Raw genomic sequence first — 22,717 nt, forward strand, 5'->3', positions numbered from 1 at the left:
CCTATATATAACTCGCTCGTTACAGTGTAAGAGGGCCATGTCAATGCACTAAAGACCTCAGTGTCGTTAATTAGAGGAAAAAACGTGGAAACGTGAGCACGTGACCACTCGAAGATTGTAACTGACTCAAAGGACTACGAAATGACGTCAAAAAGATGGCGTTTGTAGTCCGTAAGAATATGTAGGTACTATGCCTAACTGTATGTATCTGAATGCAGTGTAGCCTATAATACCTATGCAAGGTAGTGTAGCTAATAAGGTTGCCACAATGCCAGGGCATTCTAAAGGCAGAGTGACACAGCATAAGTGCGTGATCCCTGATGGGTAGTAACTACTTAAGAAGACTACAGACAGACAACACCTTAGCACAGAAAGACAGATGAGACAAATATGATTGCCTATGCATCTGTTCCTCAGAAACACACACATACTTGTTGGATTTGGCATGAGGGTGAGTGAAAGGTTCAAAATTTAGATTTTATTAAAAATAGATTTCACAAAAAGGAAATGCACGGTTAATAATTAAAAGGTTAAAAACTTGAACCAATGACTCACAGCTCGTGAGCTGTAAAGCCACGACAAGGCACCAACCTCTTTACAGGCCATTCACACACCTTTCATACTTGACACACACTTTCACAAGACCAGCTGCGGCCCCAGCACATTACAAAACTCACATCCACAGACAATGTGGAGACAATGTACACCCTGACAGAAAAAGACAGAAAAGACAAATATTACTTCAAATTGAACAATTCCTTAAGTATTCACACATGCTGGTTGGATTTGGCACAAGGGTGAGTGAAGGTTCAGAGCATAACATTCTTTTAACAAGAGATTTCAAAAAAGGAAATGCACTGTTAATATTTAAAAGGTTAAAAACCTGAACCACTGACTCACAGCTCATGAGCTGTAAAGCCACGGCAAGGCACCAACCTCTTTACAGGCCATTCACACACCTTTCATACATGACACACAAGACCTATCACACCGCCAGCCGCAGGCCCAGCACATTACAACATTCACATCAACAGACAGCGCCCTTCAAGGGCCCATCACTTTCATATGCCCACATGACTGACACAGCAATCACACCGGCTGTTGGATGACATAGTGTCTGCAGTGGCATTTGACTAGCATGGTGTGTAATGACCAGTAGCAAGTCCCTTCTCACACACTGCCAGCCAAATGCCAGCCCACGCACACCGCCAGCCAATCACCAGCCCACCCATACCACCAGCCCATGCATACCACCAGCCAAGCACCAGCCGACGCATACTGCCAGCCAAGCATCAGCCCATGCACACCGCCAGCCAAGTACCAGCCCACCTACACCACCAGCCCACACATACCACCAGCCAAGCACCAGCTCATACACACTGCCAGCCAAATGCCTGCCCACCCACACCACCAGCCAAGCACCAGCCCACCCACACCTCCAGCCCACATATACCACCAACCAAGCGCCAGTCCATACTGCCGGCCAAGCGCCTGCTCACACACACTGCCAGCCAAGCACCAGTCCACACACACCGTCAGCCACGCACCAGTCCATGCACACCGTCAGCCAAGTACCAGCCCATGCACACGTCATCAATTTTTTTTAACAAGAAAGAAAACACAAACCAATTACAACTAGATACAAAACTATAACTAAACAATACTATAACTACAAAAACAATAGCAGTAACTAAAGACATAATTTTGTGCATACGACTTTCCTTCCGCATACCTCTTCTCTTACAGGGATTTTTTTTGGGTGTGGGAGGAATTAAATCAGGAAAGTGGAGATCTTCCAATCTAGCCACATCCTCCACCACTCCAACTCTAGGAACACGTGCCTGTTCCACTACAACCAGGCTGCCTATCATAGACTCCTGAAGCTGACCAAAAGTCATCTTTGACGCAGGAGAACACTCCTTGAAGACAACTAAAGCATCAAAACTTGCTAAATTGTAGAGATGGAAGGCCAAATTCTTATACCAAATGTATGCCTTATGAACACAATGTAAGGTTCCAACCTCTAATCTACTCTATCAACATCACCCATGTGCTTATGTAGCCTACAATCAACACAGGTTTGTGCACTTCAGCAACCTGACCCCAATCAGTCACGGGTGAAGTACTGTCATCATGGATGGTAGTCAACATGTACACAGCCCTCCTGTCCACAAATTTCTCACTATGCAAGGCACTGCACTGCCCCCTCTGAAACTTTTTGCAAACAAGCTGTTTTGGGAACCTTCACGGTTGGAGCACATTGTGCCACAAGCAAAAGTGTCCACTTTGAACAATTCCTTAAACAATTGCACAGCAGTGTAGAAGTTATCAAGGTTCAAATGGTGACCTCTGTTAAACAGTCCTCTAGCAAGATCCCACACAATTTTCTCTGAAACTCCAAAAGTGGAAGGACAACCAGGGGGGTCCCTACCAGTGTACACCTGGAAATTATAGACATATCCTATCCTACTCTCATACAACATATACATCTTAATTCCATAACGTGCCCCTTTGCTAGGAATGTAATGCCTAAAAACCAAACGTCTCTTGAACAGGACCAAAGACTTATCAACAGCTATTTCTTTCCCTGGAGTATAGATCTCTGAAAATCGATCTACAAAATGATCAAGCACAGGCCGAATCTTAAAAAGACGGTCACAGTCAGGGTGATCTTGTGGCAACGCCAAAGCATTATTAACAAAATGCAGCATTCGAAGCAAAAGTAAATACCGATCACGACTCATAATTGCAGGAAATATGGCCGCTGCCATCAAGGGACTGGTAGACCAATATGAAGTCCCCGGGACAGCTTCCTTATCAACCACTGCCGAAACCACAAGCAAGAATCAAAAGCTTTGCACTAGAATAAAAAGGAGAAATAAAACATTACAATCATATTCCAAATAATGCATCAGTCCACACACAATCCAAAAGCTACGGTAAGGGGTAGGTGGACCTAAGAGTATATGGCTGATCTGCCCCCAAGAGGGGCAGAAACAGCCGGAATATTCACCCTCGTAAAAGGGGAGCAACCCTTGCCCAAGAGGCCACTCCCCAACACCAACATTTTAAAAACCCTGGTGTATAGTTGCTTCTGCCCCCCTTGGGGACAGATGAGCCTAAAAACATACAGCTGATCTGCCACCCAAAGAGGGCAGATATGGCCCAAATCATCCTCCCATAAGGGGGAGTAACACTTGTCCATGGGGCCGCTCCCAACAACAAAAAAACAAAAAAAGAAAGAAATCCATGGTGGCCCGGTGGCCATACAAAAAATAATTCAGCCGATCTGCCCCCAGGGGGGCAGAAACTTCCAAAATAATGCTCCCCAAAAGGGGAGCGGCTCTTGCCCAAGGGGCCACTGCCCACAAACAAATCCCTGGTGGTCTAGTGGGCCCGATTTTAAAAAAGAAATGGCAAGTTCTGCCCCCCTGGGGGGCAGACACAGCCATAAACATTGCCCCAAAGGGGACTGACTCTTGCCCAAGGGGCCACTCCCCACAAATAAATCCCTGGTGGTCTAGTGGGCCCGATTTGAAAACAAAATGGCGATATCTCCCTCCTGGGAGGCAGACACTGCCAAAAACATAGCCCCCAAAGGGGAGTGACCCTTGCCCAAGCCGCCACTCCCCACAAATAAATCCCTGGTGGTCCAGTGGGCCTGATTTTTTTTTTATATGGCGAGATCTGGCCCCCTTGGGGGCAGACACAGCCACAAACATTGCCTCCAAAGGGATGCAACCCTTGCCCAAGGGGTCACTTCCCATAAATAAATCCCTGGTGGTCTAGTGGGCCCGATTTGAAAAACAAATGGCAAGATCTGCCCCCCCAGGGGGGCAGACAGTCTAAAACATTGCCCCCAAAGGGGAGCGACCCTTGTCCACGTGGCCACTCCCCACAAATAAATCCCTGGTGGTCTTGTGAGCCCGTTTAAACAAAATGGTGAGATCTGCCCACCAGGGGGGCAGACACAGCCAAAAACATTGCCCCCAAAAGGGGAGCGACCCTTGCCTAAGGGGCCGCTCCCCGCAAATAGTTAATCACATTTAAAATAAAAACATACACTGGTGTCTAGTGGGCATTCCTGCTGCACGATTGCACGATGCAGCAGGAATGCTCAAAAGTGGCACTGGGGGCTAGGAAAACCCTTTCCTTTCCCCCATGTCTCTTTTGTTAAAATGCCCTCCTCCCCTGAGGAGAAACTTAGCTCCTGTTTAAAGGACACGCTGGAAGCAAATGGCTTCCAGCGCGCCCGGTATCCTCTAATGACATCAGTGTGGATGATGTGGAGGCGGGAGCAGGGGGAGGCAAGGGAAGGGCTTCTCCTACCTTCCCCGTGGGGGCAGCTTGAAGGGCAGCCCAAGGGGGGAGAGCCAGCACTTCCCCCGTGGGTGGGTGCTAGGACGGCCGGGAGCTGTCCAATGAACACGCCCACAGTGATGTCGGACGGGTCCTTGTGTCTGACACACGGAAAGGGTTAATATATCCTCACATCACCCACAGTAACGATAAATTAAGGAAAAGGATATTTAAAACAATCTGTTCAAGAATTATTTAAGGTCATCAAGACAGGACTCTGCAGAACAGAGCTGGTTCTATCAGGGGGCCTCCTGAAAGGCTGGGGCCCTAAGCCAGAGCCCACTTTGCCCATGCCTGAAAACGTCTCTGGGGTTGAATTGTTCTGCCTTTAGCAGGTCTCCTTACTGAAATTTGCTAAAGGTTGGTCTACACGCTTGAATGTGAGGTGATCTTCCTCTCATTTTTTGTACCTGGCTCGGCAAAAGGGGCATTAGTTTGCAGAGGCTAACCTCTGTGGTCTGGATGGAGGGGACAGATAGAAAATATTATGAATACTTGCATGGGCGCACGGTGGAAAAATATTACAGTGCAAATCTAATTTCAAATAGAGTTTGCATTACTGTGGAGTATCCATGTCTAGCTTCGTCTTCTCGGACCAAGTACCCTAGCGGACATCAGGCGCTCAGGACATCAAACTAAATATTCATTCGGTAACTTCAAGTAAACTGTTTCTGCGCATGCGTTAGCATCCCTGCAAAGAAAACACAACCGATTAATCTGTCCATTTAACAACAATATCATCATGTAATATTAGATCGCTTTTTGTGATAATATAAATGCCCGTCAATGTAGCTGAATTTCTTCTGATCTTCATTGTTCCATTGTAATACAGAGAGCTCTCTCGTCATCATAGAGCGGGCATAAGGGAAAGAGCGTACTGGAAGATGTCATCTTGTCTCTGAAGATTTGCTCAAGTGTAAAGACGCGCTTGATGATATCAGAACATCGAATAATAATTATCTCGTGGAACTTCCTGATAGGCGAATTAATTAGTGTATCCAAGTAGCTTTTAAAAGCACATCTCGTGGCTCACTTAATAAAGAAAATGTCGATTGAATAAAAACACATATTTTTGTATTATTATCAGGAGTGTATATCTACAATTACACGCTGAAAAGGATGCTATTGCATTTAAAACTCGGGCTACAGACGACAAAAATAGCAGAGAGCCAACGAGTTTGCACGGGATCTATGACATGGACATTTGTTTCCGACTGCATCAATTGAAGCCAGAATGAACATCTTTTCAGTTTAGAAACTGATGCAAACCAGCTCTTTACCTGCAGCCCCTCATTAATCGCCATTCCAACAACCCGCTGTTCCCTTATTATATTATTGCATGTTATCATTAGCGAGGCTCGTGTCATCTCTTTATCGTTCTGGGTGACCGCAGCGCTCATTTACATTCGCTACTTTTTCTTCCATCTGCTTATTTTGAATACTTTTCGAGGATCTTTTGGATTGCAGAACATAGCAAAAATATTGTCTCATCAGTATAGGCATCAACAGCATTGTTCAAAGGGTTTATTATTCGTGTGAAAACCTAATTATAAAATAAAATAAAAACAAAAAAGTATTTGTTTCTTCCAAGAAAATGCACATTATAACAAAATGTCCATCTGAGTCACCCATCCATTTGAAGCATGTTCATCTGCTTCATCCATCCGTCCCTTTCTGAAACATGTACATGCCAGAAGCTAAAAATAACGGAAGACACTTTTAGTGCGAATCGAAGCAAGAAAAGAGAACTTAATTTAACTTTACAGAACCTTTGATTTGGTATAGGTGGTGTTTTTTTTTCTATTTTTCCTTTCCCAATGCATACTTGCATATTTTACTATGGGATGAACTATCTATCCTTCAACACTGTGTTGTGCTATTACTTTAAAATATCCTTGGATGTATGTTTGCATGTTTTCATCAGGGCTAGTTTTAAAATCAAATTTTGATAGCGTGAATACCAATTTTATGTAGGATTTATTACCCATCTGTGCTGTGTTGAAGAGCTTGTCTGCAGGTGTAGCATGCTACACTCTGTAGGGTGTGTGGTTGGGAGAGTGTTGTTTTAGTATTAAGGCTATGTTGGAAATTTTTCCATGTTGTGCGTGATAACCTTCAAGGTGCAGTTATTGTGTTAGGGGATGCAGCACTTATCAGTGTGGTTAATAAAAGGTGAGTGAGCAACAAGCGTGCATTATATTTTGATATATGCAAGAAGCATTAGTTAGGTGTTCAGGTCTCCTTAAGGTATTGATAGTTAATAGAAGACAGATTCTGCGCCTCTTTCTGTATTGGTTGCTGTATTAATGTTGACCAAGCTACTACTGGGCATGCATTAGGAGCGGAAAGAGTGTCAAAGATCTACCTGGATGGCCTGGGCTATTGATATATCCCTCTTATGTGATCATCATGGAAGGAAGAAAAGTGTAGGTTCGAGTATTAGTAAGAGGAACCGGCAGTGTCGGACTAAGTTAAAGCCCCCCTCTAGTCCGCATTGTTTGGCAGATTTTTCTGTTTTATGACTATTTTGTATTCTGCCTGTCCAGTTGCTTTAGGGTGCTTAGATGCAGCAGTCTGGGATTGACACTGGCACACAGGGCCATTCTGACGTTTATCCATCTTATGTCTACTTATTTGTGCAGATGTGGGATTGGTGGTCATCATGTAACCTGTCTTGCTTACAGGTAGCTATGAGACCCCTGGATGTTTACTAGAATAGCGGGCCAGAAACGGACTAGCTCTCCTGGAATGCCCGTCCCATTTTTAGTGATGTTGGTTGAAGATTGTAGCCAGCAGCAGTTATTATCTACTGTACTATATTGTTCCAGGGTTTTGGATTGGCATGTGCATTAGCTATGGTAAACATTCTCCTGAAGCACACCTTTATAAAAACCCATGCAGTAAGAACAAAAAAGAAACCAAAACATGACAAACCTTAAAAGGATGAAGAAGCGCCACAAAACAGTCAGCAACAAAAGAACAAAACAACATGGCTAGGGACAGTCAAATCGCAAACTTTGTGCTCAGTGGCAGACGATGCTCCAGCACATAACACAACAATGTGAACCATTTGCTTTCAAATTGAGTGGCTTTCTAGTTTGTCACTATTGGCAAGTGTAAGTTATCTCTGTCATCACTCAAAATGTGAGGGGTGATGCCAACCATCTATTGTCTCTTTTCTCAGTGATATTACTCAAGGCATACTCTTGATCCAAACATTGCTCCCAACTACCCCCTCGAGCAGACGTTCCTTGTATAAGAAAAGTACTTGCTGTAAAATCTTTGATGACATCCACCATATTCATGATGATGGCAACACACTTCCATATCCTTCTAGACCTAGCCGCCGCTTTAGACACTATCAAGTATGATTGGCTACATTGCTCTACTCAGTCATCACTTAAGCATCAGAGGTGAGGTCCTCAAATGGTTTCCATCGTACCTATCAAACTGCTCTGAAGTAGTGAAGCATGACACAAGATACCCAAACCCTCTCCTGTCATCTCTGGTGACCCTCAAGGTTTAATCTTGACTCTGACTCTCTTTAACCAAAATGTGAGACCCATGTCCGAAATATGTCATGAATGACACAGGAGTTTTCGTCCACCTATATGCTAGTGACACACAATCTGCCTTAAATTATTTACTCTTAGTGACATTTACATGCTAAAATTTGTACTACTGAGGATGCAACTGGGGGTGTCTGAGAAATGATTCACACTAAACCCACAAACAAAGAAATTCATCTCATTCTCACAAGGTTTAAGAAAGCCATCACACCTGACAATCAACAACTTTAGCATTTGCAAACGTACACCTTCATCCCACCACAATTTCTTCTCTTGGGATTACCCCAATTACAAATATTTACATTGTTCCCATTCCAACAAACTAGGTAAAGCAGCTAATTTATACCTTTATGCACTAAAGAAGTTAAAACCATTCAATGCCACCCCCTTTTAAAATTGGCCATGCAGTGCTTGCAAAGTGTGGCCAGTTCCCTGAAAACTGTCATCCATGCGTCGGCAAGACTTTTGTCATCTACTAAAGAATTTAATTGCATCACTTCCATCCTGGCTGAGTTACTCTGGTTACCTGTTGCAGCCAGAAGAAAGTTCAATCTGGGATGGCTGGCTCACAACGCTACTCACCACAACTTCCCACTCCATCTTGCTTCCCTTCTCAAACATTAGGGTGATGTTAGAACATCAGGGAGCAAAATAATTTACTACTCAAACCACCCATCTTCAAAACACACACTCAGCATCATTCTCCTCAGGAGCTGCCTCGCTCCTGCAGAACTCACACCCAGTGGACTTAAAAGTAAAACCCAACATAATGTCTTGTTCTTGTTATGTTACAAGTGATGTTCTCTGTCGACTTCACATCTTGTGGTTCTGTGTCAAGTGCTTTAATAAGTGTTAGTGCTCTGTTATACAAAACCATAAATAAATAAATTTGGCATATGCAGGATTGCCAGGTCCCTGCAACCAAACATGTCTAGTCTAATCAGAAATGCATGAACTGGAAAATGTTTGGGTGTTATAACTCTGCCATCAAGAGAATGATACATTCAGTCTGGGAGGGAAGTAGTGTCTGGACTTGACATGCATGTTGGATTTGCATCACATCAATGGCTCCATCTCCTCAGATGTTGCAGGATTATACATAAACATCAGGTGACATCATATCCTACAGGGAAAAATGATGAAGCAACAAAGGGACATGGCACTCACCTGTAGCTCATAAGGCCTAGACATGCACTGGAGATGTGTGCCAAGCACATTATCACAATGTGCGAGTCATTAGAGCACATTGAATCATGGTATCATCTGACACAGGCACCCTTACAAGAGATTAGCACCAGCACACAAAGAGTGGCGGGAATAGCAGCATTGCTGTCACTTCAGACGCTCCGTAGGTGCATTTATCACATGATCTATCCTGCTTTATGTTTACGGTGACCCCTGTGGCCAGACTGTCTTCTGGTTGTTCGGGTTGCTTTGTCTTTAATGCGCAATCGTGCTGAGCAAGTAGTTCCTGTGCACTTCCTAACAACGGGCTAAGCCAGCTAGTGGCGCCCCTCTGACTATTATACTTTTTATTCTATATTGAGATTTATGCTACGGTAATTAAGTCTCAAATAAAAATAGTACTTGATAGACAATAATTTATTGTACACCACTGTCTGCACATTAAAAGAAGTTTGAAAACGTCAAGGGGTTTTTAATCGAGGTAATAAAGTCGAATATAGCATTATTTCCTTTCACAATGTTCAAAATGTCCAAAATGACTCCATAAAAAGATCGTATTCAAGCATATTTTGTTTTTCTGTTCTTGAATTACAGTAGCATTTGGAGTTAGATTTCCATAACCCCAGAGATACACTACACCCCTCCATATGTGTCTGCTTTTACCCCTCCTGTGTCCTCCTTTTATTTAGGGAGCCCCCCATGGCCACAGTTTGTATATCAAGGGTGCTATTTCTCATACCCGCCACCAAGCTCTTACCTTATTTCACATTGGGGGGTTCCACTGCCTCAATCTCCAAAATGCATTATATGCTTTTTTTCCTTTTTTGTTTTTACCCGAGGGCGCTCTGTACCCCGTGCACAATCTGCAATGTGCATTACCCACACCTACTACTAACACATGTGTCTTTGGTTATACACATTCACAGAATTGTAAGTAGGAATATTCTCTCTAGATCCCCACTGCAGCACTCTCTTATTCCCAGCCTACCCTCAGCAAGCTTCCCAGTTTTGCCCCTCTGTCTTTCTCAAAATAGGATGGATCCTCGTGTACAGTGTCGGAAGATCATTGCACATATCAGGGTATAAACTGCGCCCCATTATGGTATTGCCTCAACAGCCAATTCAACAAGGTGATTTGAAATGACAACAGCCAAAAACTCTCAATGACCCACCTCTTTTCTTTTGAGTCTGAGAATTGAGAATTTAAGGAAGGACTAGCTTGTAATAGCTTGTGGACGTCTTTTTAAACACTGGGAAACCCATACTATGGGCCTGAGCGGGCACTTGAGGAGCAATCTTAGGAGAGGGGTCTGTGGCTGTGTGCAGATTTGGAACACAAGTTCCAACGAGCTTAGTGCTCATCGTGCCCCTCCCACAGCCTATGCCCCCAGGCTGCCCGCATGGTGGTCTCCTTCCTCACCCCGGTGCTCACTCTTCAGACTCACCTTTGCATGGACTCCGACTCATGGCTCTGCTGTCCTCTCCCCAGTGCTGATAATTCTGCTGGCGGGGCAGAGCGGTGGAATTTTAAAGTAATACCGCATTACAAAAGTAACGCGGAATTACTAAAATTCGCCAGTTCCGCCAGCAGAATTAAAAATTCCACCCACCCCTAATCGGGGCCAGAATTAATTAAATCTAGGGCAGCTAATAAGCATTTGTGTTTGGTCAGCCTGCTCAGTTGAGGAACAACAGTTGCCCAACACATGCATTGTAGTTATCTCCCTCAAGATGGCTGACCATTTATTTGCCCATAGTGCTAGTTCATCTTTGTGATAGAACTAGTGCATCTACCAGAAATAGAGGACCTGTTAGAGCTGAAAATTATTTTGGCGAACTCAAATTGTGCCAATGGTGTTGTTATACGTTTAGTGCTCCAAAGAGAGAAATCTCTTATTTGCTAGTACTTAAAAAAATTAATTGTGGTGTAAAGATACTTTTATCTGTATATCTAAGTATGATTTTAACCCATGGCTGTCAAACAAGTCCCCTAAATAGGCAATCCCAGCCCGGTGCCAAGTTCCAAAATATTGGGATGTAAAACATTCTGGTAAATTGGAATTGTCTGAAATGATAGCTTGCATGCAATTTGGGAACTTTCCTAAATATTCTTATATAAAGCCAAGTTTTACTCAGTTACCAAGCAATATTCATCCTAACTTTCTTAAAATATCTTTCATTAGTAAACTTGCCACCCCTGCTGCCTGGATTGTTATTCATAGAAATAATGTATAGCCAATTGGCCAGACTATATTCATACAATAGCTTGATATGATTGCGGATGCTTGCCCAATAGTATAATCGCCACTCAGGAGAGGCCCACCCACCTATAAGAAGAGGGAGTTTCAGGAATCTATTAGCTGTCCTGTTTTTCCTACCTGCCAAAATTAATTTAGAAACCATAGTATCAAGCTGTTTGAAATATTTGTTGGTAATATAGAATTACAACAAACAAATGATGGACGGAATGCTGACAATGCAGACATTCTCCCCCAGTCAAGAGATCTGGGTTAAATCCATCGTTCTTTTGCCCACTACGCCACCCCAGTTCAGACATGGCCATATGCAAATCAATCTTGACCCTGTGCCTCATGGGAACAGTCCAGCCCGAACTGCCAAGCCATGTCTTCGCTGGACCGGAATCAAGCATCCTAGGACCGGTTTCTGGCTATCAGCCATCATCAGCCAGGATAGCTTGACTCCAGTGGCGTAGTGAGCACGGGACCCACGTCTGGGCATACCCATCCCACTTAGGGCGAAAAGCGTTACAACAAACAAATGATGGACGGAATGCTGACAATGCAGACATTCTCCCCCAGTCAAGAGATCAGGGTTAAATCCATCGTTCTTTTGCCCACTTACGCCACCTCAGTTCAGACATGGCCCTATGCAAATCAGTCTTGACCCTGTGCCTCATGGGAACAGTCCAGCCCGAACTGCCAAGCCATGTCTTCCCTGGACCGGAATCAAACATCCTAGGACCGGTGCCAGGATAGCTTGACTCCAGTGGCGTAGTGAGCACGGGACCCACGTCTGGGCATACCCATCCCACTTGGTAATATAGAATGTCAGAGCTCATGTAGTGTAGAATTTTAAGAAAAATATTCATTTTAACCAGATCATTTTGCCCAACCAGCAAAATTGCTAAGCGCATCCAATTAGCTGGTAGAACATTAATCTTCTGTACTAAAGCAATGGAATTTCTCTTGAAGCAGTGTCTTAACGTGGATGCTACTGTATTACCCAAGTATCTCGCCTTGCCAGTGGCACGTGATTTTGTGCAGGTAGCCCAATTGGCTACAAGAATTTGAGTTTTGTGAGAGTTGAGTTTGTACATAGAGATCATACCAAATTTAAGTGCTTCCTGCTCATTAAAATTGAGACAAGTGTTGATGCAGTGTGAAAACACCAGTACACCATCAGCATAGACCATTAGAGGAGATACTACAGTTATATTTGGGAAAGGTGGGATACTATTTTGAAGAATACGTAAATATGGTTCCGTGGACAGCCTTGTCGAGTGCCTCGAGTAATTGGAATGAAGGAAGTGAATTCTTGTTAGATGCATATTTTGGCTTGGGGTATTTTATACATCGCTCAAATTAGATTATTACATTGAGATATGATGTTATATTCTTTTAGTATTTCGTGAAGAATTTGCCAAGAGACCCAATCAAATGCTCTCTCAGCATCTAATAAAATATTCTTACGTGGTTCTCATAGAGTGTCCACTCTGTCTGTTAGTGCAGTGATCGTGTTAATGTGGGTGGTCGTATCTATACAAGGGGTGGTATCTTTACCAGGGATAAAGCCATGTTGTTTGTCTGATACCAGTCTGCTAATTATCCTATGGATCCTGTTGACTAATAGTTTGGGGTATATCTTTGAGTTTATATTAAGCAGTGATATAGGTTGATACGAACTGCACTCAAAGGGTCTTTTTCTTTTTTAGCAAACATAGTTTTGATGGCTTCCTGCCCCCAAGGTGGAGATTGTTGAGTAATTTGAATTTCCTTAAGTACTTCCAAGTATCATGGAGAGATTATATTAGCTAACATCGTCTATATTTCTGAAGGAATATAGTCAGGACTGGTGGACTTGCTGAGCGGTAAATTCAATATAGTAGTGAGGACCTCCTCTAGCATAAACTCAGTATTAAATATTGCATTACTACTATGTTCTAACTTAGGCAGATTACTATTCCTAAAATAATCACAAATACTGGTTTCATCACTATTCAGCTCTTCTTGATATAGTTCTCAATTCTTTCTTTCAAAAATTGAAAGAATTTCAAATTGTTGGTTACACATCTCACCTGTTGTATCTCTGATCTGAGTTATTAAGGTCTTTTGGTTGTCAACCTGAGTAATTAGAATAAATTCATGAGTTTGTGTTTGCAAGTACTGGATGTAATCGGCCCGTTTGAGTCATATATGTTAACCTAGTTAATGTCTCACCTCCAAAAACTGACTGGGCCTCTCAAGGTCCAAGAAAATAGTGAAGGAACCTTGACAGTTAATCTTAAGGGACAATCAGTTTATGAGGGATACTAGAATAACTAAAACTTTCAATCTAGAAAAAAGTTGCTTCATTTCTGCAAATCGAGAAACAGTTTCCATTTTTGTGTTGTGAATCATCCACATATGTGAGCGATTGATAGAGCCTTCTTCTTTGTAGTAAAGCCTAAGAATTACTCAATGATGGTACGTGTCTTACTCCCTAGCTTTGCAGGTTCTGGTGTCAATGTGTGCTTGTGTAATAGAGAATGAAAGAGTAGTTCCTTGGTTGTTCTCCTTAGCATTACAAAGAACATACCTGGAAATAACCTTGGCAACCCACTCAATAAAAGTTGCCTCTGCTCGGTCAGCATTCTCAAAGCCTTCCGATATGCCAACAATGTGAAGATTAGATCTATTAGAGAGATTTTCCAAATCCTCACTTTTGCGAGATAGGCTTTTGATTTGGAGACTCACGGTGTCTTGTTTTTCATGTTGCTTATTGGAAGCAGTCTCAAAGCTTGAGATTTTTAGCTTCGATAGTGCTGCTACTCTCGACAAACCTAGACAGCTGTTCCTCAACTTCTGTGTTAGGCTTTCAAATTTGGCCGTCTGGGTTATTTTATTTTTCTTGATCTGAGAAACCTCTTTCAAGATGGTTTTGAACATTGATTTTGTAGACGCAGAGTTGGAAGAACTGGTGGAGGTTTCTTCAGACTCTTCAGCTCCAGGTGTATAGGTAGCTTCTAAGAGCATATCCTGCTGAGCCAGTAGATATTTAGTTACTCTAGTTCCTCCCTCTAGAATCTTATTTGAGGAATCTAAAGTTGAATATACAATACTTTTTCTGTTATCAGGAAATGCTGATTGCTACATATATGTAGCATAAGTAGTTGGGGTGTTCAAATCTAAACTCTCCTTCCTTCTGTTATGTGTCACAATATTTAGTTCTTGTGCTCTAGCCGTGGCAATGATATTCTGAGCACTTTGTATTCTCGGATTTAGTAATCCCATCTCATCAGAAGTGGATTTGATTAATTTGCGAACTTTGTTTGGAAGGCTGCGCCTAGTCTGCAATTGGGGGTGAGTGGTCTTTTTAAAATATCTCAGCTTCGAATCAAGTGAGATTAATAGCGAAGAAGGTCGATGTTGATGTCTCTTAGCTCCCACTTTCAGTTCACTAATCTGTTGACTCTGCAGGACGTGAAAGGAGTTCAATTAACAAGGTGACAGACTTGTCAAAGATCTCACACTAGAATGTGGATTTTCTTTTTATAACTCCCTTGCATGTCATTCAACACAGGTATTTGCCTGTCAGTCAATATTGACAGCATATAGAATCACTCAAAAACAACCTAATTTCTGTTTGTCCATTTTTAAACATAAATACAAACAGGAAAACTGATGTTTTTCTCTCTGTATTGATCTACAAAAATCAGTAAAAATGGAAAACTGGGTGCTATAATAATAATTAGAGAAAATAATGGCTCTGAAAGATTATGCTCATTGCTTTTTTGAATAAAGGCAAGGCTAGACAAGGCTAGACCAATTCAAAAGGGCTGTTTTAAAAGAGATACAAGGATACAAGTGTTGCATGCAGGGTGATTGGCTAGTAATCATTTATCCCCGTTAGTAATCTACAGAGACTTTGCCTTTATTGAAGAAACCGAATCTGTAGGCCTTTTAAAGCTCATCTGATGTCATTTCCTATGATGTCATCAAGATTAAAGGTCAGGTGATGTCACTTTTGTGATGTCAAACAATCGACAATGGGTGCTTGATGCCACTGCAGCCACCCCTGTTATTTTGGTGAATTTATGTCTATGGAGAAAATCTATCAGACATGAATGTTACTGCGGAGGCTCAGGCTCCTTAGAATGGGATCTCTCACGAAACTCAGTCCCTTGATTTAGCAATAGGTCGTTTAATTTCAACATCTAATATCCCCATCATTGCTTAAATGTAATCTGGCAATCTTGGAATGTTTTTTCTGCATTTCAACTAACTTGGATTCTCTGACAAAAAAACGGTTGTTTCGGACATTCTGGCATATAATTATTTTACTCTATACAAAATTCATCCAACAGCAACAATTAAATCCAATCATCAGCGTAAAAAAGCACAAATTGGCCTTAATGAGGCTTTTAATACTCAGTGGAAACTACTGCAACAGTATTCAATTGCCAATCAAACAAAACTCAAAAGGCAGGTTGAAATTCTCTAATGAGCTCCATGGCATTCGTAAAAGCTAGACTATGCACGTTAAGAGTTGTTATTAGATTAAGGAAGAATCTAAGATTTTGCCACCTATTTGCCACAGTTCTAGTATAGTTCATAGATTAGTCAAACTACCCAATTTGCTGTCTTCAATGGACGAAGACCTCAGAATTGTGAAGAGCTCTGAAAAAGAGAACTCAAGTATGTGCTCAGCTACAGTCATCAGCACAAACAGACAATAGTCCTGAAATCCTAGTTAAGTCCCATCTTCTTCTTTAAACACCGAACATTCAGAACAGTAGAAAGAGCCAATAATGCCTCCAGATGAATCTAAACCTTGCTCAACAAACTAACTTTCTGGGAAATATAAGAATACATGGTGTGAGGTGAATAAATCTAGGTCTAATTCTTATATAAATTGTTTGGCCAATTTGTGCAAAAGTTATAGACCATTTCCAATATTCTCTAATCCAACCAAACTTCAGAAAATTAACACAATCAGTTGGTTTTGAGAATGACATGACTGGCTCTAAAACAGCTAATGGTTTCATAGATAAGGTCCATTTGAAGAGGGGTAGATGTGAAATCGTTTCTGACATTCCATCACAGACTGGCACTCATGGCTGCTTTTCACTAGAAACACTTGCAGCAGTTGAACCAGAGCCCTCTATTGCTCACTGTCTGGGACAACCAAAAATATATTAAACATACACTTTTTCCCTCTTCAAACCAAGGTTACCAGTTTGTTGACTGGAGGGACTAAACTTCTCTTGAGTCCAGTGATAATTGTCAGCACTGGATTAGCGATAACTGAAAAAAGGAGCCATCTAATTCAGAAAAATATGCTTAAACCTTTCGCAAATTGATGCCTCCAAGACTAATCCTAACATTTCACTAATGTAATTGTTTCATGCAATAGCCTCAAGTCCAGCAGTTAACTTTAAATTCAAACATGGAATCAAGTCTGTGTTGAGACTTCGATTGTAAAGAGACATTCCAACTAGAAATTCACAACTCCCTGAGGGGCAGCTATTACCTAAAATATTCTCTTTTTCCTCCCTAGAATGCACTTTGAGAAGTGAGCATGAAATCTTGAACAGAGAAAATACTCTAAGATTTTTACACTTACATTCAGAATTAAAATACTTCTGGCCTTTTTTACAAAGCCTTTTTTGTGATCCCAAACCCTGAAGTGCGCAAAATCACAGTTTTGAATAAAGTGCAATGGTCCATTAAATGCGGTCAAATTTCAGTTAATGTCAATTTCTGTGATACGTAAAGTAATCATGAAATAATTTTGATTTCCTCTATGTTTTGGTGACAAAATGCTAGTAAATGCCCTCCTGCTTCTGTACATTTGTAGACAAATGCCTTTTAATTCTAGTATATCAAATAACGTACCACGTTAAAGCAATTCTCTGACTGTGTGCTCAAACTATTTGCTGGAGATTACCACCCTGTGCATGGTTATCCCCTAGATTTTTGCTGATTTCTGCAGAACCTGTTTTTACTAGACATATGACCCTGTGCACTTTACCCATACTAACCAGTAGTAAAGTACTTATGTTCTCCTTTCCAAACCTGTTAGAATTGGTACACCCCTAATTGGCACTTTTAATTTACCTGTACTCCCCTTGTATATGGTACCTCATGTATCCAGGGACTGTAAGTTAAATGCTACTAAGGGGCTGCCGAACTCATTGAGCCAGCCACTAAAGTACCACAGTAAAGCATGTCTCCAGGCCTGCCACTGCAGCCTAGATGTGCAGTTTTGAACTATATTTCAACCTGGCAAGATAAATCTTTTACCAGACCTATACCTTCCTTTATAGTATTTATAAGTCACTCATAAGGTAGGACATAAATGCTCATAGTTCAGGGTGCATGGTATTAAACAAGTAGGGTATTTCTATGTCATATTTTGCATGCCCTAGTGCTGAAAAACCTCCAAATTTGTTTTTCACTGTTTCAAGGCTGGCTCTCCCATAGACTTACACTGTTTTACACTATTACACTTAAGGTTGAGAGCAGCTAAAATATGGTTTAAGGACCTATTTCAAAAAGTAATTTAAAATCTAACTTTATTGTCAAGTTGGATTTCATTCTACTATTTTAGTCAGTTGTCATTTTCCTGCCTAATCCAAAAGGGCCTTTCTGCCAGTGTCACCTGACTGTTGATGTTTTCCCTGTGGTGAGATGTGGATTGCTCTCAGACAGTGGATAAAGGGCTGGTGAGTGGGGAGGTGTTTTTCCTTCTTGAGCAGATTGGCATGGGTGCTGTGCCCAGCCCCTTCTTGGGCTTCAAATGATGCCTACTGTGTAACTGGCAGATGTAGCTCACACCTATGCCTACTTTCCTAGACAACTTAGTCCCCAACCCTGTAGAAGAGGAGAGGTGCCCCAGAACTGTTTTTGCAAAACCAGAAGGGATTGTTTGCCCATTATCGTAGCCACCCTCTCAGTGAGCAAATGAAGCTCTTTGCAGGGTAAGGGGAATTCTACCATGTTGGCTTTGGGCAGAGAGGTGTAGTTTATAGTAATAATATACAGGAAGTGCTGCAAAAGTGGTAAGTCACCCCTAAGATTTTTTACCCCATTGTTTAGGGAGTGGCCAGGACTTTTCTCCGCCTACATAGTGACGCTGGGCATAAAAGTGGCATCCCTAGTACCCTTCTCAGAATGCTCCTGGACCTATCAAGAATCAGAAGAAAAACTGCTCTGCTGTCTGAAGAACCTGTAGAGAGACTGGACGTGTTTGCCTGGAGGCCAGGACCCCTGAAGCAACTACACAAGTCTGTTGACTGACCTCCTGTTTGTGCTACATGGACACAAAGTGTTTCCAGATGGCTTCCTCCAAGTGCCCAGCTGACCAGTTCCAAGGGGATCTGCCCTGGATTCTGTTGCCTGCCTCTATTTGAGTGAGTCCTAACCCCTAAGTGGTGCCCCCCAGGGTCCTGGACCCCAGGCTGGTGTTAGCGTGCACTCCTCCTTCCCACACTGCAACAGCTTGGACTTAGAAACTTTTTACCAACTTTCTGCCTGGAGAACCAACAGAAACAGGAATCACCATTGAAGCCGCAGCCGTCAACGTTGAATCAGCGATAGACATCAGCTTGCTGGTTTGCCCTGCTCAAGAAAGTGCTGACTTCCAGGAAGGTTTTTAAGGTCTGAACAGAGAAGTCTTCATCGGGACCAACATGGAGTAACATCCCTTCTACGTCGAGGCCTTCCTGGACACAGACTTCAGACATTGGTCGCTTGGAGATTTCCTGCCTTCATTGATGACCACAACAGGACTGCACTCTTCAACAACCTGCCATCATCAAGCCCCGTTTCAGTTGCAGCTTGCCCCGGAAATGACTAATAGCTCCACAACAGTCTGACTCTGGTCTGCATTAAAAGGATCTTATGGTGCATCTTCCTTCATGTTCACAGGAAGCCATCTTTCAGTTTACAGTTGGTCTGGAATAAAAGCTTTCTCACAAAAGAACAATCACACGTGTGAAATAATGGAGCTGCAGCTGTCTGGTCCATGTGCTAATCTCTGGTCTTGCAAATTGAGGGTAGCATTAAAAGACAGCACCTTCTTTCTTGGAATGTTGCAGGAATAGCAAGACTATTAAATGGCGAAGATACTTACAACATGTTGCTATAGAGAAATTATAGGTATGTGACTCATTATCTATATTGATAACTGTGCCTTTTGCATTGGTGCCTATAAAGACAAATCTAGGGGCAGAACGAATAATGGCCTGGCAATCTGTGTTATAGCTGTTTGAATTGCATGGTTAATTCCATTGACCTTGTAAAAAAAGGTAAGAGGTACTTGGGAGAATTTGATGCGCTCTGTTAATTAATGCTTATTTACATCCTGCTGCTAAGACCATGCAAAGCAATGTGTAAACACTGATTGTAACTTTAAACAAGCTTTTAGATGATATTGGAATATTAACAGGTCATTTTAATCTCAATCTGGCGTGCAGTTTAGCTGTAGACCCTTAGTTGTTATATGCTAATTGCATTTGAGGAATTACAGTGATAATGGAACCTGTTCAACACTGTAATACTCAATAATCAATATTTTTAAGGTATCTATATTCTGTTAATTTGTTATCATTCAATGGCAGATTTATCACTGACATCCACATATCAATTACCTGAATATATTTCTCGATTAAATCTTTGTTTCAGTGGAGCACTTTAGACTCTACATTTAATTTTCAATTGTGTGAAGAACAGAGCGTTACTGCTGCCCAGCAGATACATTTTGCAAGCAACTTTTTAACACATTTGGGGCCTCATGTAGGTAAATAAATTTTACCGGTTCTTAAATACCGAGCCGTACCGAATCGGTAAATTAGAATCGGTAAGTTATATGTAGGTAAAAATTCGGTAACAGTTACCGATTCGGTAACATTCGGTAAATACGAATCGGAATTCACCGATTCGGTAAATACCGAGGTGATAATTACCGAATCGGAAAATACCGAGGTGGTATCTACCGATTCGGAAAATACCGAGGTGGTATCTACCGAATCGGAAAATACCGAATCGGTATGTACGGATTCGGTAAATAACATCACATGACTTGACGAAACAGCTAATCCTGTGCAACGACAGCCCACCCAACCAGGAACTGCCCACACCCAGGCAGGTGTACACAATTAGCCGACGTGGCCACACCCAGGCAGGTGTACATAATTAGCCGACCCTGGAGAGGCTTGGAGTGCAGAGGAGAGGCAGGGAGCAGTTGCATGTGCGAGCGGGAAACGAACAGCATGTCCAGCCAGAGAACACAGAAAGACGGAGGGGAAAGGAGGAGGAAGCTCAAATTCAGCCCCAAGGAACTCCAGGTGCTGGTGGAGGAGGTGGTGAAGCAGCACCAGAAGCTGTTTGGGAGGCAATCCCTGCAAGTGCCTGAGGCCGAAAAGCGCAACATATGGCTGGCCATCCAGGCGCAGGTCAATGCTGTGGGAGTGACCCACAGGGACATTGAGGTCCTCAAAAAGCGCTGGTATGACCTGAGGATTGTGACCAAGAGGAAGATGGGCGACATCCAGAAGGAGACCAGCCAGACCGGAGGTGGAACCAACAGGGCACCTGCCCTCACCGAACTGGAGGAGCTGGTGGCGGCCACAATCGAGCAAGAGAGCGTCGTGGGTCTTGGGGACGCCGACAGCTCTGCCAGAGCCGCAACACACCAAGGTAAGACGAAAGCACAGCAATGTAGCCTCCCCTACCCCTATCCCACATCCCCCATTGTGAAACGAGAATCACACTGCAGTCCACACGTGTCAGTGCAGACAGGCAATGCATTCCGGGAGATGTAGTCAGGGCAACACTAACCATGACGTAAATGTCACAGGGCAACAAGGCATGTCACGCACTCGAGGCACAAGGAGACAGAGGACAGATTGGAATGTGAAATGATTTATTGTGACGCTTGCAATGCAGCCCTTCGGGGACACTGAGCCAATGTTGTTTTTCTGTCCACAGATGTGACATCATGCAGTACAGGGCATGCTGCAGGGGAGACGGCACACCGGCCACAAAAATCACCTCCAGCCAGCACGAGTTCAGACCAGGGAGCAGGCCCACTGGCAGCCGCACCACCAACACAGCCAGCCTCGCCGCACACAGAGCCAGCATCACCTCACCGAGAGCCAGCATCACCACAACCACAGCCAGCATCGCCACTCATGTTCGAATCACCGGCCACATCTCCGCTTGCAGGTGTGAGAATGAGGAGGCGTCCAGCAGCCAGGCTACGAGCCTTCGACACCTCGTCAGACGACAGCATGGGCCCAGAAGACCGCACCGGGCACCAGGAAGGGAGCCATCCCACTGTGCCCCACACCTCACAGGCAGCACAGACGGGAGCAAGATGGCGCCGCAGGTCGCGTGTCCAGAGTCCACCAGCACCCACTGACGGCCATGGTGTCTTCTTGGGGCTCGAGGGCCAAATGTTGAAGCAACAGCGCCTGCAATCAAAGGCAGTCATGTCAGTCCAGAGGCACATGCGGGTGATGAAGACAAGCTTAGTCAACATGGACACAAACATTGGCGGCATGGCTGCGGGCATTCGGGACATGTCCCAGTCAATCCAGCAGTTGTGCAGCAAATTAGATGCTGACATCGAAGCACGGCGCCGGGAACGCCAGAGAAGGGACACTACCAGCAGGGCACTCAACCGTCTGGCAACTGCGACTTCCCTACTTTGCCGGCGCTCTGTGACGATGCAGGAGGGCCTAACACAGCGCTGCAGCGACCTGTCTCGGGGGATGGTGCAGGTGACAAGTGCACTAGGGGTGCTATTGACTAGTCAGGCGTCGACAACTGCTGCAGGGGATGCTGCGGAGAGCATCGACACCAGCAGCAGCATCACACCCCCCGTCCCCGAAGCACGCAGGAGCAGCAGGCGGCTTGGGGTTGGCTCTAGTGAGGATGCACAGGCCGTGCAATCCACCACTGCAGCGCGTATGCGCAAACATTGATGTGGCCCTGCTTAGCCACTTCCCATTGGGTGACGTAACCCTGGACATACTCCTTGTATAGATGGTATATTGCCAGATTGGCCTGTTCATGTGTTCATGGCGTGGTGCCACATTAAACTACGTCATGACTTCTCACAACTCGCTGTGTCCCCTCACTTACTCAGAAATAGTTGCATGTGATCTCTGCCCGTCTCTCTCTCCCATCGATTGCAGTTGGCACTCTAGCTGCGCTGCCCTCTGGCTGGCCTGACTCATCCTCGTTGTCCTCAAAATATGTTAGTTCCACATCTGTACCTTTTTTCGTGGCAAGGTTGTGCAGCATTGCACAAGTGGCAATAATCTTGCAGCAGGTGATGGGTTTGTACTGGCGTGCGCCTCCGCTCTTGTGGAGGCAGCG

The sequence above is a fragment of the Triturus cristatus genome, chromosome 2_1 (genome assembly GCF_964204655.1).
Source record: "Triturus cristatus chromosome 2_1, aTriCri1.1, whole genome shotgun sequence".
Classification (NCBI taxonomy): domain Eukaryota; kingdom Metazoa; phylum Chordata; class Amphibia; order Caudata; family Salamandridae; genus Triturus; species Triturus cristatus.